Consider the following 16,618-nt stretch of genomic DNA (forward strand, 5'->3'; position numbering starts at 1 on the left):
TTACTTGAATTAATGCAATTATGTATCCATAGATGTTACTTAAAATATAGCTTAAAGTGTTTTATCAAATTTTTTTCTTAAAAAGTTTCTAATAACATAAATATGCCCAAGTTTTAACGCAATATTTAGTCCAGTGGAGTGGTGACCAGGCCAGCAGGGAAGACAGTTAGTGGCAATCTGGCAGGCAGGCAGGTGAGCAGTTAGGAGCCAGTGGTCCCGGATTGTGAGAGGGATGTCCAACTGCCGGTTTAGGCCAGATCCCTCGGGCCTAAACCGGCAGTCAAACATCCCCCGAGGGGTCCCAGATTGGATAGGGTGCAGGCTGGGCTGAGGGGACCCCCCCCCCCTGCACGGATTTCATGTACCAGGCCTCTAATATTTAACATAAAATCAATTTTAAGTATAAATATTACTGAATGATTATGTTAAGATTAACAAATTTAAAAAAAAATTATGAGGTAGGAAAATCAAAAGGAGGGATTTTTAGGAACTCATCCAACAAAAGATACAGAAATTCGCTGTGACATTTCACTGATTCCATTAGCCCTTCAATTATATGTAATATCTACTTAAGCTTAACCATGTTTGCAGTAAATGACCATTGCTTAATGATTAGTTCTTTGAGGTGTGTTTTTTAAGGAAAACAATTCCTGTGAATTTGATATATGTGGAATAAGTTGGAATTGCAATAGTAGTAGAAAAAAATTAAAATAAAAAATATCCTAATAGATATATCTGTCTCACTTATAATAAAAGCATACAGTTTACAAAGTCCAGAAATCTTTCCTCTTGGGAAATGTTTCTTAAGTTACTTCACAAAGTGGATTCATTGTTGCTTTGAGTCCTGAATTATATATTATTTCTAGTCATGTACTCTTTTATAAGGAGAGCTGATACTTGCCCACAAACTAATACAGATGGGCATTGTCAGAAACCAAATTATCATTGTTATGTCTTATTCAATAAGTGGTACAATTTTAATCAGCCTTAGAAAACTCAGATAGATATCCAGAGAGCAGCTAAATTATAATAAAATGTGTGCAGCTCCCTACCTAATCAATCTCAAATGCTGTTTTCAGAGAATTAAAAGGTTTGGTACTTGGCATATTTTACAGAAATATATGAGAGACAAAATCATTGATTCTGCCTTTTATTCTTTGGGAAACCGGTTTCCAGTAAATTTAACTATTAGCCTTCTGAGGTTTTATTTTTCTCTTATATGAACTGGATTGAATAGTAAACTTTAGAATTAATTTTAATAACTTTAAAGCCACACATATACACACCAAAATGTTAACATAATACTCTTACCCACAAAACTATCACCCTTCTATATGAAGTCATTTTCATTTAATTCAATTCATAATTTTTAAGGATTTATACACTAAAACATTTTATTATTTTTGCTGTGGGATATACACAGACTCAAAAAATAATATTGCTAAGCCTCAATAAGCTTTTGAATTATGGGAAAGTAACAGAGAGTGATGTTACACAAATAATAGCAATTTAAAGTAGAATGTAATATGTATCATACAAAGAAAAACAGTGCATAGACCGTTCTGAAGGTTGGGAAAAGAAAACACAGTTCTCTCTTCCAGAAATTTTTCACTTTCATTGAAAAACTAGCATTTGGAATATTAGAGCAGAGCCACTCCAATGACAGATGTTAAAGGGCATAGGTATCTTTCATAATGGTGTTAAAAAGAAGATTTTTGGAGGCCATCTCCCAATATGCTGATTCAGTAATTCTGTGCTGGGGCCCAGGAATCCACCATTTATAATATGCACCTCAGGGGATTCAGATCTAGCCACCCTTTGAGATCATAGGAGTTGCTTTAGATTTGACATTAACAGGCTTTTATTTTTTCCTTAATTTATGTAAGTTAATTACAGCAATCTTCAAATGATTCTATTTTGTGTCATATTTTTCTTGCTTTAGATTACTTAGCTAGAATCTGTTTTCTGTTGCTTATGCTTTAGGATATATATACATTTTCTGAATCAATGTGACTGTTCCTTAAGACTATTGTTTTTTTGTTTTGTTTTGTTTTTGTTTTTTCTTTTTTTTTCTGTATTTTTTTAGAGAGAAGTTTTGGGTTCACAGCAAAATTAAGAGGCAGGTACAGCTTTCCTGCTCACCCCAACACATGCACAGCCTCCGGCATTAACAACACCTGGTGTCCTCATGAGGCGGTGACGATTCAGGGAGATGGGAACGGAGAGGCGGCCACGTGAGGAGGGGGGAGGCTGGAGATCTGCAGGGCGAGCTAATAAACCCCGGGATGCTGGACTCACGTGAAGCAAGGCGCACCTGCCCCAGGACCTCCCGAGGGAGCCTGACCCGCAGCGCCTTGATGTGGGACTTCCCGCCTCTGCAACCAGGAGAAGACACGTGTCTGTGCCATCAATCGCCCAGTTGGTGGCGTGGTTACAGCAGCCTCAGGAAACGACGGCCCCAGGAACCCCACAGTGTATGGGAAACGCACGGAGTTTGCGAGGGTAAATGTAACGAGACACAGCTGGGCATTACCTTCACCCCTGGCCCTGACTTAAAGCTATCCCCGCCCCACAGGGCTGCGTCCACAATACAAAGAATTCATAATTCCATGTGCCGCGCCGGCACGGCCAAGGGTGACCCTGAGTGGGGGCGGCTGAAAGGCTTAGAAAAGACAGACAAGAGAATGAAAGCTGGGTCTGGGTGGGTCACTGCTCCCTCATGGAGAGACAGTGCCCAAGACTATTGTTTAATATAAATAAACTAGAGGCCTGGTGCACAAAATCCATGCACTGGGGGGGGGGGGGTTCCCCTCAGCCCAGCCTGTGCCCTCTCACAGTCCAGGAGCCCTCGGGGGATGTCTGAATGACAGTGCAGGGAACGGGCCTAAGCCGGCAGTTGGACAGCCTTAGTGCTGCTGCAGAGGCGGGAGAGGCTCCCCCAACTGTTACTGTGCTTGCTAGCCATAAGCCCAGCTTCTGGCTGAGCAGCGCTCTCCTGTGGGAGCACACTGACCACCAGGGGTCAGCTCCTGTGTTGAGTGTCTACCCCCTGGTGGTCAGTGTGCATCATAGCGACTGGTCATTCTGTCATTCGGTAGATTTGCATATTAGTCTTTTATTATATAGGTAAATAAAATAAATATTTTGCTTATGTACATATGAATCCTTATGGATTCTTAAAAAGCTCATATATAGATTGGAACAAAAGTAGGTTTATAGTTGTGAGTGCACTAAACACCATTTATTTTTATTATTTATTCATTATTGTATTATTTTCCATCTGAACAACTATAAACCTACTTTGCCCCACCCTGTATGTAATTTGATGATATAATTAAGTGAAAAAAATGCTTTTTCATGCTGTTAAAATACTTTCCTCAATGTATGTTTGTTCTCTATATTTTATCTACACTAATAAAAGAGAAACATACAAATTGACCGTACCTCTGCTATGCCCACAAGCCACGCCTGACAGCCAATCAGGAGTGAGTATGCAAATTAACCCCACCAAGATGGCTGCGGTCATGGAGCGAGCAGGAGGCTTGGGTTTCCGTGGAAATGGGGGAAGCCAAGCTTCCTGCACACCCTGGCCAGGCCTGGCCTCCACTCAAGGCTACAAAGTTTCAATTATAAAAGATAAATAAATCCCAACAAAAATGGCGGCAGCCACGGAGCTGGAGAGAGCAGGAGGCTTGGGTTGCCCCTGGCGATGGAGGAAGCCAAGCTTTCCTGGCCTGCTCTGGCCTCCGCTCAAGGCTACAAAGTTTCAATTGTAGAAGGAAAATAAATCCCAGATACCAGGGCCTCCGCTTGGGTCTCCAGGGGGTGTGGCTGGCCTGCAAACAACCACAGGCCCCTCGCCCAGGCCACCCCAGGCCCCAAGGGAACTCCCACCCTGATCCGGGACACCCTTCAGGGCAAACCAGCCGGCCCCCACCCATGCACCAGGCCTCTATCCTATCTAATAAAAGAGTAATATGCAAATTGACCATCACTCCAACACAGAAGATGGCTGCCCCTATGTGGTCAAAGATGGCTGCCCCCATGTGGACACAAAATGGCTACCACAAGATGGCCAGCAGGAAAGAGCAGTTGGGAGGGACCAGTCCAGCAGGGGAGGGGAGTTGGAAGGGACCTGGCCTGCAGGGGAGAGCAGTTCGGGGGGACCAGGCCTGCAGGGGAGGGCAGTTAGGGTTGACCAGGCCTGCAGGGGAAGGCAGTTAGGGGCAAACAGGCTGGCAGGGGAGCAGTTAGGCATCAATCAGGCTGGTAGGGGAGTGGTTAGGGGGTGATCAGGCTGGCAGGCAGAAGCAGTTAGGGGCAATCAGGAAGGCAGGCAGGCGAGCAGTTGGGAGCCAGCAGTCTATTTAGGACAGTCAGACATCCCTTGAGGGTTCCCAGATTGGAGAGGGTGCAGGCTGGGCTGAGGGACACCCCCCCATGCACGAATTCCGTGCACCGGGCCTCTAGTATTATATAAAACTTGATTTGATCCTGTGAAGAAAAGAGGAATTAATTTTCTATATACTTTATTATGTCTCATATTCTAATTTTACATATCTATGTTTAGATAAAACAAAAGAGTGTCTCATTTTTACTTTGAAATGATAGTAAGGTTCAATTTAAATATGGAAAATAATTAATGCATGTATTTATGAAAAAATTAGGTAATATTGCAAAATAATTTCCTTTTATTATTTGGGTTCTGTACCTATATTTCAATCTACAATTTAAGACCTATAAACAGGATTTAGCACTGTCCTCAGTCAATAAATGTTTCATGAATTACTGTGATTAGCTCTCAGTTTGGTTTGCAAGATTAGTTTATACACTCCTTCAAATACAATCCAGGCTAAAAATAGTGTGCTCTGAATTAAAGACTGGTAAACAATATACAATCTCTTCCTTCATGATTCTTACAGAGAGAAATAAACTGTCTTTACTATAAAGAGTGATATAAAAAAAAACCCACAAATAAACCTGAGCCACTAAGCTAAATTATTATTTTTTGTTATATAAGTGTTGTAGCACTCTCAATGCCAATTGTTATTTCTCTCAACACCACAGACTGTGGTGATTTTACACACATTTTTGTGTGTGAGTGTGCATGTGAGTGTGTATGCGTGATTTACCCCTTCTCCACATCTTTCAAAGAGACTATGAGCCTCAGAATATTGTATCTCAGAGTGGTGATCTGATCTTATTTCTTGATCTTTGTATACCTAGTACCTAATGCCCAGGACATAGAAGGGAGTCAGTAAATACTACCTGTTAAGTGAATGAACAAGATGCTATTTTTATAGACTTACTTATGAAAGGCTGAGTTTCCCACAGGGGTATTTTGTCAAAGAGAATTGAGTTTTTATACTTAATTACTTTAGCCTCCTATAAAAATAACTACATATATTCAGTATATATGTTTATATATATATATAAAGTTTGATTCATATCTATATACATAAAAGCCTAAGTGACTGGCCGACCAGCTGACCTGCTGACTGACCAGTAGCTGTGATGCACACTGACCACCAGGGGGAAGATGCTCAACATAGGAGCTGCTGAGTGACTGCAAATATGCAGAGTGCCGTCTCACAGTCTGGAACCCTTTGGGGGATGTCAGAATGCCGGTTTTGGCCCAATCTCCACAGGCCAGTCTGAGGGACCCCACCGGTGCACAAATTCGTGCACCAGGCCTCTAGTTTATTATATAATATTATATATTTTAAATGCTTACTATATGGAAGATATTTAATAATTAAAATGCATACATTTTCATCCTTCAGTTCTTCTCAATCACTCATTAATTTAATTTAGATTCATGTAAATTAGAGGTGAATTGAGAAAGTGGGATTTTGACAATAAATTAATTATATAGACATAAGCTCTGTCATACCTAATGCTAATATCAGTTGAATTCTTATTATACAATAGCAACTGTACTGAAGTCACAGGTGCATTTTCATTAAGTAATCACTGCAACATCCTGTAGTGATTTACATACTAGGAGACTTAAAGGCTTTATGTAACATCTGGGGTCACAAACGGAGTGGCAGCAAGGTGAGATTCCACTGGTCCTCTTGATACTCCACTTTTGGCACCATTGTACCTACCTTTTATGAAGTGATCTGAAAGTCAGGTCATGTAACCTTTGTACCTCCCAACATATGGGCTAAATTCTTGGGGAGAGCAGTTGAATGTTCTCTTGGAAGATAGTGATCTCTGTGTCCTCTTCAAACAGGGAAGAGGTGACTTCCTTTTTTATACTTCTTTTGTGTTCCAGAGGGATTTGAGCACCCCTGCTGTTATAATTAAATCCTTCTCCTGCTTCTCAGGTTTTACAATTCTCCAACTGCAGGAGATGAGAGTCTCTTTATAACCTTTTTTTTTTTTCTTTACAACCTTTTAAAGAAGTCTCCCAACTCTTAGTCTTTAAATGGCGATTATTCATCTCAATTTTCCTTTGTCTTTTTCAATGCCTCAGGGGCACTCAGTAAGAGCCATCTTATTCTGTTGTTCCTCTGAGTTCTACTTCCTCCAAACCTCCCAAGTGCCTGTGACACCCTGTTCTCCAGTGCATTCTCTCCTGTCAGTATCCCAACCCAGTTCCCAGTTGGTCTAAGGCTTTAATACTGGCACTGCTACGTGATGCTCTGGGACACCCATACTACACTCAACCACTGAGTTCTCTTTGCCAGTGGACTCACAGCTCCAAAATTCCATTTTACAGTCCACCTCATGCCAACCCACTTTCAGCTCCAATTCTTGTAGGTGGGATCCCCAGGTAACTGTCTAAAAGATGAGATTTTTCATATGGAGATTTACTGTAAAATACTTTGGGAGCAGTGTCTGTGAGGGAATAAAGAAAAGAGACATGGACAGACACACATGTGAGCTGTGAGGTGGTTGTAGCAGAAATCTCAGGCAACCCCACAGAAAGTGCCCCTTTAGAGATGTCTCAAGTTGAGACCATGGGGTTTGGGTGCTCGTACCTCTGTATAAACCAATTATTGGATGTGGATTCTTGGGGGAGGGAAGGGGGTTGTGTAACACTGAGCAAGGCAGCTCCCTTCAGGCAAGTACAAATCCCAAGGAAGGATGCAGCTCTGGACTGTCAGCTGCCAATGCTCCAGACAGCCAGGGTTAGGAGAGTTCCAGATATAAAGGAGGCTCTGAGTGTTACAACAGACCGTGGAGCTGACTAGTAAAGGAAATAAATGTGAACTAGGAAACCCAGCCTTTGGCACGTAGAATTTGAGAAGCTAAGCAGGGTAGCCTTGGTTATCTTATTTTCTAGGAAAAAAATATTGTTTCAAGCCTAGGTGCAAAGCCAAGCAACAGCCCCACCCCACCTCCCTTGATTAAGGTAATTCAAAAAGAGAGATTGTCTTGAGATGGGTATATTTTGGTGAGTATACAGAAGTTTTAACATAAAAAAAAATCCGTAAATGTGTTCCTTTATTTAATATGTAAATGAAGGAACTCATATAAATATATTTTGAAAGAGTAAGTTTTAGCAGCAGAATTAGCAGAATTATTCATTTAGGAAAAAGAGTTTTTGAAAATTATAGTTATCATAATTTGCAAGGCACCAAAAATGGTATATAACATTTGCCAGTTTTAAAATCTCAAACAAGCCTTAAGTCAAATGTATATTTCAGCAGGTGTTTTAAATCAGCGATTTTCAACCTTTTTCATCTCATGGCACACATAAACTAATTACTCAAATTATTTAGCACCCAAAAAATATATTTCTTGCCAATCTGACAAAAATAATAGGAATATAGTATTGGCTGTTGCCATTTTTTATTTGACAACCTAAGGGAAAAGAGGTCAGTGCCCTTGATTAAATAGTCAGGTATTGCATGTTTTAAAAATTCTTGCAAAGAGAAAGGGGTTGGGGAGAGGTAAGAGAGAGTAAAGGAGGGGTAAATGGTGATAGAAGGAGACTTGACTTGGATGGTAAGCACACAATACAATATACAGATGATGTGTTTTGGAATTGTTTACCTAAAACCTGAATAATTTTATTAACCATGTCACCCTAATTAATTCAAATTTAAAATTTTCGTGGCACACCAGTGTGCCTTGGTATACCAGTTGCAAATCGCTGTTTTAAATAATATTTTTACTACTTCTGTGAGGAATAAGAAGTGAAAACCTATATTTAAAAAATAGCAGTTAATTTCATGTTCAAAATCAGTGATTATTTCTGGGGACAGACGTAGTTTAGTATGCAGTAATATCTTGAGGAGAGGGGAAGAGTTCATCAATTATGTTATTACCATGCACACTAGTTTTCCCCACTTGCCTCTGAAGGCCTTATTCATTCAACTAATCACATTCGCTGAGTGTCTTCTTCCTGCCAAGTTGTGGGGATACAAAGGTATACTGGACACAATACTTCCCATGTGCCCAGGTTCACTTGGAGGAGACACAGTGATATATATATATATTTTAAATACCACACTACAAGTGCAATAAAAGAATAGGACTGAATGTGGAGGCACGAAGATGCAGCAGCCATTGCTTCTCCATTGCATTCAGAACAAACACCTTCAGGAAGCGTGGGTGGCTTCTTGAGGGATAACTAGGAGCTTGCCAAGCAGAGAATTGAAGTTAATTTCATTGATGTGGGGTTAATTCCAGATATGGTTTGTGCTGTGTGGTATGCTGGATGGAAAGATGTGCATTGGTTAAAAAAAGACTGAAGCTTTGGTCTCAAACTAGGAAGAACAATTTATTTCAAATGATAGAGTTTAGATTGTGTCCTATCAGGAAGAGCAGCTAACAGAATCTTATTCAGAGCCCAGTAACATGGTTGTGCTTCATTTTTAGAGATAACCCTGGCTGTTATGAAGTAGGAATGAACATGGTCAGAGACATAGAGGGAGGCAGTGAGGTAGTGATAGGTGACTGAAAAGAAATATGTAAGAAAAAAACAAAAATTATAGAATTAAAAATTTAAATGTAAGGGAATTTAATTTAAAAACCACATGTGTGTGTGTGTGTGTGTGTGTGTGTGTGTGTGTGTGTGTGTGTTTTGTTTTTCGTTTTTATTCCCGTGCTAAATGGACAGCTACTTGTGTGTATAGAATGCCAGAGGGCAGACAGATGGACAGTGGGTAGGGATAAATTGTCACTAAAGACATGCAGGCCTAATCCCTAGAACTGTGAAGGTTACTTTATCTGGTAACAGGGACTCTACTTATGTGACTAAATTAATGATCTTGAGATGAAATGGTTTTCCTGGATTATCTCAATGGGCCCTAAAGGTTACAAATATCCTTCTAAGAGGGAGACAGAAATAGAGATTTGAAGGCAGGAGAAGCACCCTGCAACATTATTAACTTTAAAGATGAAGGAAGGGGACCACGAGTCAAAAATATCAGGAAGAAGCTCTAGACGCTGGAAAAATCAAGAAAACAGTTTCTCCCTACCCGCCTCCCAAGAGAGCCATATTGTCATAGATGTTTGTCTTTATGTGTAGAGTTGACCACATGGCCTCTTTGTATCTTCACATAAACAGGGGAGAATATTTGACTCCACCTTCCAAAGTCTCTTTTATCAATAGTATTAATTCTAAAGCATGCTGATTTTAATAGAATATGCTATATTTCACTCCTGAAATAAATACATCAAGACTGTTGAACCTTTAAGAAACAAAAACAAAGCCATTAGTTCTTTTCTTTGCTAGATTTTTACAGACGTACTAACACGCCAGTTAGGGGTCTAGTTTGTAGCTTGCATTTCTCAGGGATGAAGAGTGTAGCTCCCATGAACCTGTTGAGTATTTGATCCTTGCATACTGTTCCTGTTCATTCATGTCAGATGGTCACAACAGGACTTTTCTCATGTATGCCAGAATTTCTATACATCATTAATAATTTATAACAACAAATACATGCAACACCATTGACCAACAGCAACATTTTACCTTGGGAAACATGACTTTAAAGCCTCTATCTGAATCATTAGTTGAGTAATGTCAAATGTGTTTCATTGTATGATTTCAAAGATTTTGGGGACAGATTCAAATTTGTAAAGATAAGTTGAGTCACAATTTAGCTTTCCTAAAAGTAGCGGGGGAGGGGGGGAGGATTAAAAGACAAACATTTAAATATTTTGGAAGGTATATTAAGTAGAGAAAGATATGTGAAATCTATATTAGGCTACCTGGCATCTATATCACTGACATAATCATTGATAGTAACTTAAGAAGATACTGTGAAAAATTCTTTCAAAATTAATTTTGCCTTAAAATTTTAAGGTGATTGCTTAAAATTTTGTATTATTTTTCAAGAAAATTATTATATAATATATAATTATAAAGTATATAGTAATTCCAAATACTCACAAATTAATTATTCATACTTAGAAAATCCTCATTATAATACTTATATTAACAAAATAAATATAAAATGTCTGAAAAACTATTTGTAAACTTTAAATCACAAGTCAAAATTTAGCCATTCATGTGTTTCCTTTATATATAACACAATGACTATTGATTTTGTTCAATTAATATGCATCAAGACTAACTTGTGTGTTTGTTGAATAAATATTGTTATGACATAATAAAACATTTCTCTCTGTTTTAAAAAATACATTTTGCCTCATGAGCTGGTGGAAGGGATTAAAAACAAAAGCAAACTTTAACAGTGGGTCTTCTAAGGAAAGCTGTATGTTGTAAATCACTTACTGTGTTCCCAGCTGTCATTTCAGAACATAATTTTGTTAAACAGGAATTAACAAATCACTAGGAATGCTTTAGACAGCTGGTGGGAATACTTAGCAAAATAGTTTGTCCTTTTTAACACCTGGTCTTCTAGGAATTATAAATAAAATATAATTTTAAGATTGTAAGGGTTATTAGAAATTACCTAATCCAAATGTATTGATTTAAAAAATAAGACCAATTTTTGACTGGTAGGTGAGTTATTCAATATCCTAAATTCACTATGACGCCTTAGGTAAGTTACTCAATATCCTACACTTACTATCATTCTTAGACCAATGGAACAAACAAATACCCTGACTCCTTTTCCAGGGTATTTTACTCATGTCTCCAATTATATCTAATCAATAGCATAAGTGGCTTAATATATGTAGAAAATATTTACTTATGGATAGAATAAAAACATAAGCCTTCTTTCCCTGACTCCACAAAAAGGAGAAGAGTGGGAGGAAGAGGAAGAAAGCAAGAAAGAAATACCTATCTCTGATTATCCCGAGAAAGGAGTAGTGATCAATAACATTACATTCTAAAATGCCAAATGCATTTTGGAGAACTTGTTTTCATAATTATTGAAAATTGAGAATAACAAATTTGCTTCTTGGAATTATTTTTGGATTCATCTTTCACAACAAGATGATAATGACAGAGATATATTTGAAATTGTAGTTCACTCTCTTTTTATTGAATTTATTGGGTGACATTGGTTAATAGAATTATATAGGTTTCAGGGGTATAATTCTATAATACATCTTCTATATATTGTATTTTACATTCACCAGCCCAAGTCAAATCTCCTTACATCGCCATTTATCTCCCTTTCCCTCTCCCACCCCTTTCCCTTTGATAATCACTATACTGTTGTCTGTGTATCTGAGTTCTTTTTTTTTCTTAATTCCTTCACCTTTTTCATCCAGCTCCCCAATCCCCTACCCTCTAAGAGCTGTCAGTCTGTTCTCTGTATCCATGAGTCTATTTCTATTATTTATGCTATTTTGTTCCTTAGATTCCACATATGAGTGAGATTATATGGTTCTTCTCTTTCTCTGACTGGCTTATTTCACAAGCATAATACTCTCCAGGTCCAACCATGCTATTGCAAATGTAAGAGTTCTTTCTTTTTTACAGCTGAATAATATTCCAGGATGTACATGTACCACAGCTTTTTTATCCACTCATCAACTAATGGAGACTTTAGCTGCTTCCAAATCTTGGCTATTGTAAATAATGCTGCAATGAACATATTGGTGCATATATTTTTTCTAATCAGTGTTTCAGGTTTCTTTGGATATGTTCCCAGTAGTGGAATCATAGTTCATTTTTAATTTTTGAGGTAACTCCATACTGCTTCCCACAGTGGCTGCACCAATCTGCATTCCCACCAATAGTGCACTAGGGTTCCCTTTTATCCATATCCTTTCCTCACTTGTTATTTGTTGATTTATTGATGATAGTCATTCTGACAGGGGTGGGGTAAGATCTCATTGTGGTTTTCATTTCTGTGGTTTTGAGTCTACCATTTAAGTTTTTAATCTATTTTGAGTTTATTATTGTGTATGGTGTAAGAAAGTGGTCTAGTTTAATTTTTTAAATATATATGTGCAATTTTCCCAGACACATTCATTGAATATTCTATTTTTACCCCATTGTACATTTTTGCCTCCTTTGTCAAATATTAATTGACCATAAAGACATGGGCTTATTTCTGGGCATTCTATTCTGTTTCATTGATCTTTATGTCTGTTTTCAAGCCAGTAACATGATGTTTTGATTACTATGACCTCTAGTGTGATTCCTCCAACTTTGTTCTTCTTTTTCAATATTGCTATGGTTATTCAGGTTCTCTCTTTTCTAAGCATTTTTACACTTTCCTAGCCCAGTGCTTACTGCTTTCTTGGTTACAACACCTGTGACTATGTTCTTATTTTTACCCTTCTCATTACTGATTTCCTCTCCAAAGGTAGCTCACCATCCTGCAATGAAAATCATGGTGGTTAACCATAAGACAAAATAGTCCTCTTATCAGGAAACTGGAGCGTACAGATTTACAAAGCATTTAATCATTGTTGAGAACAAGAGGGATGAAGATGTTCCACACTATGACTCTCTAGTCAGTGCTCTTATAACTAGAATTCCTCTTTGCAATTGCTAGGAAAAAAAATAGGTTTAAAAAGGAAAATATGCAGAAACACTATAATGTGTAATATTTCCTGAAGGTTGTTTCTTTAACTACGAAAAGAAGCTTTAGTCAAAAGTTGAAAACTATCTATTGTAACAGGCAAATATTACATTATATCTTTAGTGCTTCCTTGTACTGTAGATGTTAGAAAGCCTCGCTTACTTCTCTAATATATATGCTTGTTTTACTTGGAGTCACTCTGCCAGAAAAATAGTTTTGTACTGTGGTTTTAAAAGATTTTGGCTACATTGATTTGCATATATCCCAAGGCTGCAAATATCCCATGACAGCAACCTTCAACCAAAGCAGTGGTTTTTGCTCTCTTCATTCTCTATCACTATAAAGCTCAATGAGGATGAACATTGCCCACATCTAACCTGAAAGTCATCTGCAGAGTCAAAATAATTTTCTTTATTCAATGAACATACATAACAATGTTCAAGATTCATGCTCATACCATTGGTTTTAAATCAATTAATGTTGGTTTCAATGCTAACATCAGGGATAATTACCATGGATCACTGTTGTATTGATAGCATAGTATTGGTGTCAACTAGACCATCTAGCAATTTTCTGATATATAGACAAAAAAGGACATGGGAATTCACACATTAAGCAAATTAAGGTACATGATTTGAACATTGCTTCAAAACTTTCAAGTTGTCATAATGGTATATTTAACAAAATATAGTTCTGAATGTATTAATTTACCAGATGTTTTTAATTGATTGTTTTAAGTTACCTTTGGGAATACTGGACAGGGTGTCTGGAGACATGAATTCTAATTCCAGTTTACCATTAACTAGTTACAGTAGCTTGAGCAGTTTACTTAAACCTCCAGGGGTTCAATTTTCTATTATAAAATGAAATAGATTGGACAGATCAATGGTTTTCAATTGTGTTTTGAGACTCGCAGGGGTTGTAGTGAGTGTCCTCAGGGGCTGCTAGAGAGGGAGCGTGGCTAAGACTCTCACAGGGCAGGGTTCTGGGCCTTTCTTCCCTTGTTCAATCAGAGCACCTCTCTCTGTGCTGCTTTATGTAGTTACACAGCCTGGGGACATGTTTGTGTAAGTGTTTCTTACATTAAATTAACAAGTATTTTAAAATGACTGGGCCAAATTGCCTAATGTTTAAGACAGCTTTGAGCAATAAAAGATGCAAAGTTCTAGGAGCTTTCTAATGTGTTAGAAAACTGAGTCTAAGAAAAGGAACTATATATTATCCTGAAGTGAAATATTTTGGAAAAAGCTTGATGGGGAGGAAAAAGTGATTTTTGGTTCATCGTGTACTTGCATGTTCATTATTATTTGACTTTTAGACCAAAAATATAATTGTCCCTAACATGTAAACTATCTGTAGCAGAATTATACTCATATTCTGGCATCTTTATGTTTGTGATAGTCTCTCAGAAAATTATATTTTGTATTTTTAAGTATTATATGTTCTGGAGATAGAACTTTGAGTAATAGACTAAATCCCCAGTTGTTAAATTGAGGTTTTATGGAAAACACTATTCAAGACAGAAGAAATGTGTTTGAACAGTTTGATAGCAGATGAGTTATTGTCCCATGGTAGCTATATTATTAATAAAGAATAAAATTCTAGTACTGGTAGCCTAAGCGCCTTTATTCTAGGTTTAAAACCTTTCTTTAAAAAAAAACACATACAAACTGTTAAAGATAGGTCTCTTTGGAAAGAGTCACAAATAATTTATGAAAGTCTGGCATGCAATAAAGAGAACTAAAATACAAAGGACTAACTTGTTAATAGAGACTGTAGATAGAAAATAGCATAGTGGACAAAGAGCTGAGGTATTTTGAAGAATGTAATATGAATATTTATCATAGATTGACTAGAATACAGGAAATAAAGCTAGTGGGAATTTGCCTTACTGTTCTTCATTTAGAATAAGCACTAAAATACTACCTTGACTAAATTTCTTAAAAGTTTTATTTCCTTCACAAAGTGTTGTAAAAGGTATTGACACTATGAATATTTATACATTACGAATATCTACATCTAACATGTGGCTTTTATAGTTTTTATATTACATTTTTCTATGTTCCAGAAATTGTGTTTTTCTAAAACAGTTCTGCCTTGAATGTATTCTTCAATCTAACACGCATTTTCATTGCCTTATTTCAAAATATGTTCAATGAAATTCAGCATTTATAACTTTTCACAGAAATTATTTTTAAATATTCCATTAACTTTCTGTCGGAATAATACATATTATTTCATTTTAAATTTATAGCACCAAGACAAATTATTTCTCAGGATTAAAGAAATCATATTAACATAACATAGTTTGATTTGTTTTTAAGAATAAAGAGTACTATATTTATATCTAATTCTAAATATCATTATATCCATTATTTTCAATTTTTCTGTCAGTGAGCAATTTTATAAGCCTGTATAGATTTAAAATAATGCTTAAAACAACATTAAAAAAGACAATAAGACAAAAGACAGAGTCCTTTATTCTTATGAATACTGAATTCAAAATAAATTTTATTATATTTTAAAAATGTTATTAAAGAAAACAAATTATTATTCTGCCTATGATCATATGAGTAATGAATCAGAAAAAGGACACAATTTTAAAATTTTATTAGTTTTATTTTTTTCAATGTGTATCTAAAATTTCAGGACTCTAAAAGTAAGCTTCATATAGGATATGTTTGGCAGGAATTTTTTGCTTATTTGCCTGGAAAAAAAATTCATTATATATTTCAAAGAATTGGGTTTTTTGTTGTTTTTAATACTTATCTAAGGATAAGTTTTTATTGATTTTTAGAGAAAGCAGGAGAGAGAGAGAGAGAGAGAGAGAAAGAGAGAGAGAGAGAGAAACAGAAACATCCATGTGGGAGAGAAATATCAATCAGTTGTCTCCCATAGGTGCCCTAGGTTAATTATTTGTAGCTAATGCCACAAAGCAACCTAGGTATGGACCCTGACTGGGAATCGAACGCACAACCTTTTTGCTGTAGGGGACCATGTTCCGACCAACTGAGCCCCATGGTCAGGGCAATATATTTTATTAATATAAGACCATTCCCATTAAGTTTTCATTTGCTAAGACAATTTTTATAAATGTGTGTTGAATTTTCTGCATTTGAGATGACCAAACCATTTCTTTTCTTTAATATATTTTCTTGTCTTCAAGCATACTTCTATTTCTGGGGGCAGGAACTACCAGCTTATAATAAATCATCTTTTTAAGACATTTTAAGATTTAATTACTTTTTTAAAATGTTATTTTTTATTGATTTTAGAGAGAGAGGAAAAGAGAGGGATAGAGAGATGAAACATCAATAAGAGAGAAACATGGATCTGCTACCTCCTGCATGCCCCCTAATGGGGATTGAGCCCACAATCTGGACATGTGACCCGACTGGGAATCAACCTGCGACGTCTTGGCTCATGGGTCTGTGCTCAACTGTTGAGCCACACTGGCCAGGCTAAGATTCATTTACTTAAAACTTATCTTTTCAATTTTATTTTTTTATCTTACGTGACATTGTCTGAGTTCTCATTCCTTATTTTGCACTTGCTAGGTTTGCGTAATTAGGTCTCACTAGTCTCAAAAATAAATTGGGTAGTTTCCTCTGTTTTTCTATTTTATATATGAGTCATCTAGCCTGTTGTGCCCTAATGTCCATCACTAAATTAGGTAGTTATCTCCCATTCACCACAGCACACACTTT

The 16,618-nt window shown here is 36.9% G+C and overlaps 1 protein-coding gene across 1 annotated transcript in view; it reads left to right on the forward strand.

Moving 5' to 3' along the window:
• Window positions 1-16,618, forward strand: part of EYS (eyes shut homolog) — a gene marked incomplete at its 5' end in the record, with an annotated part of 1,363,978 nt that overhangs the window by 360,610 nt on the left and 986,750 nt on the right.

The sequence above is a fragment of the Cnephaeus nilssonii genome (genome assembly GCF_951640355.1).
Source record: "Cnephaeus nilssonii genome assembly, chromosome: 9".
NCBI lineage: Eukaryota > Metazoa > Chordata > Mammalia > Chiroptera > Vespertilionidae > Cnephaeus > Cnephaeus nilssonii.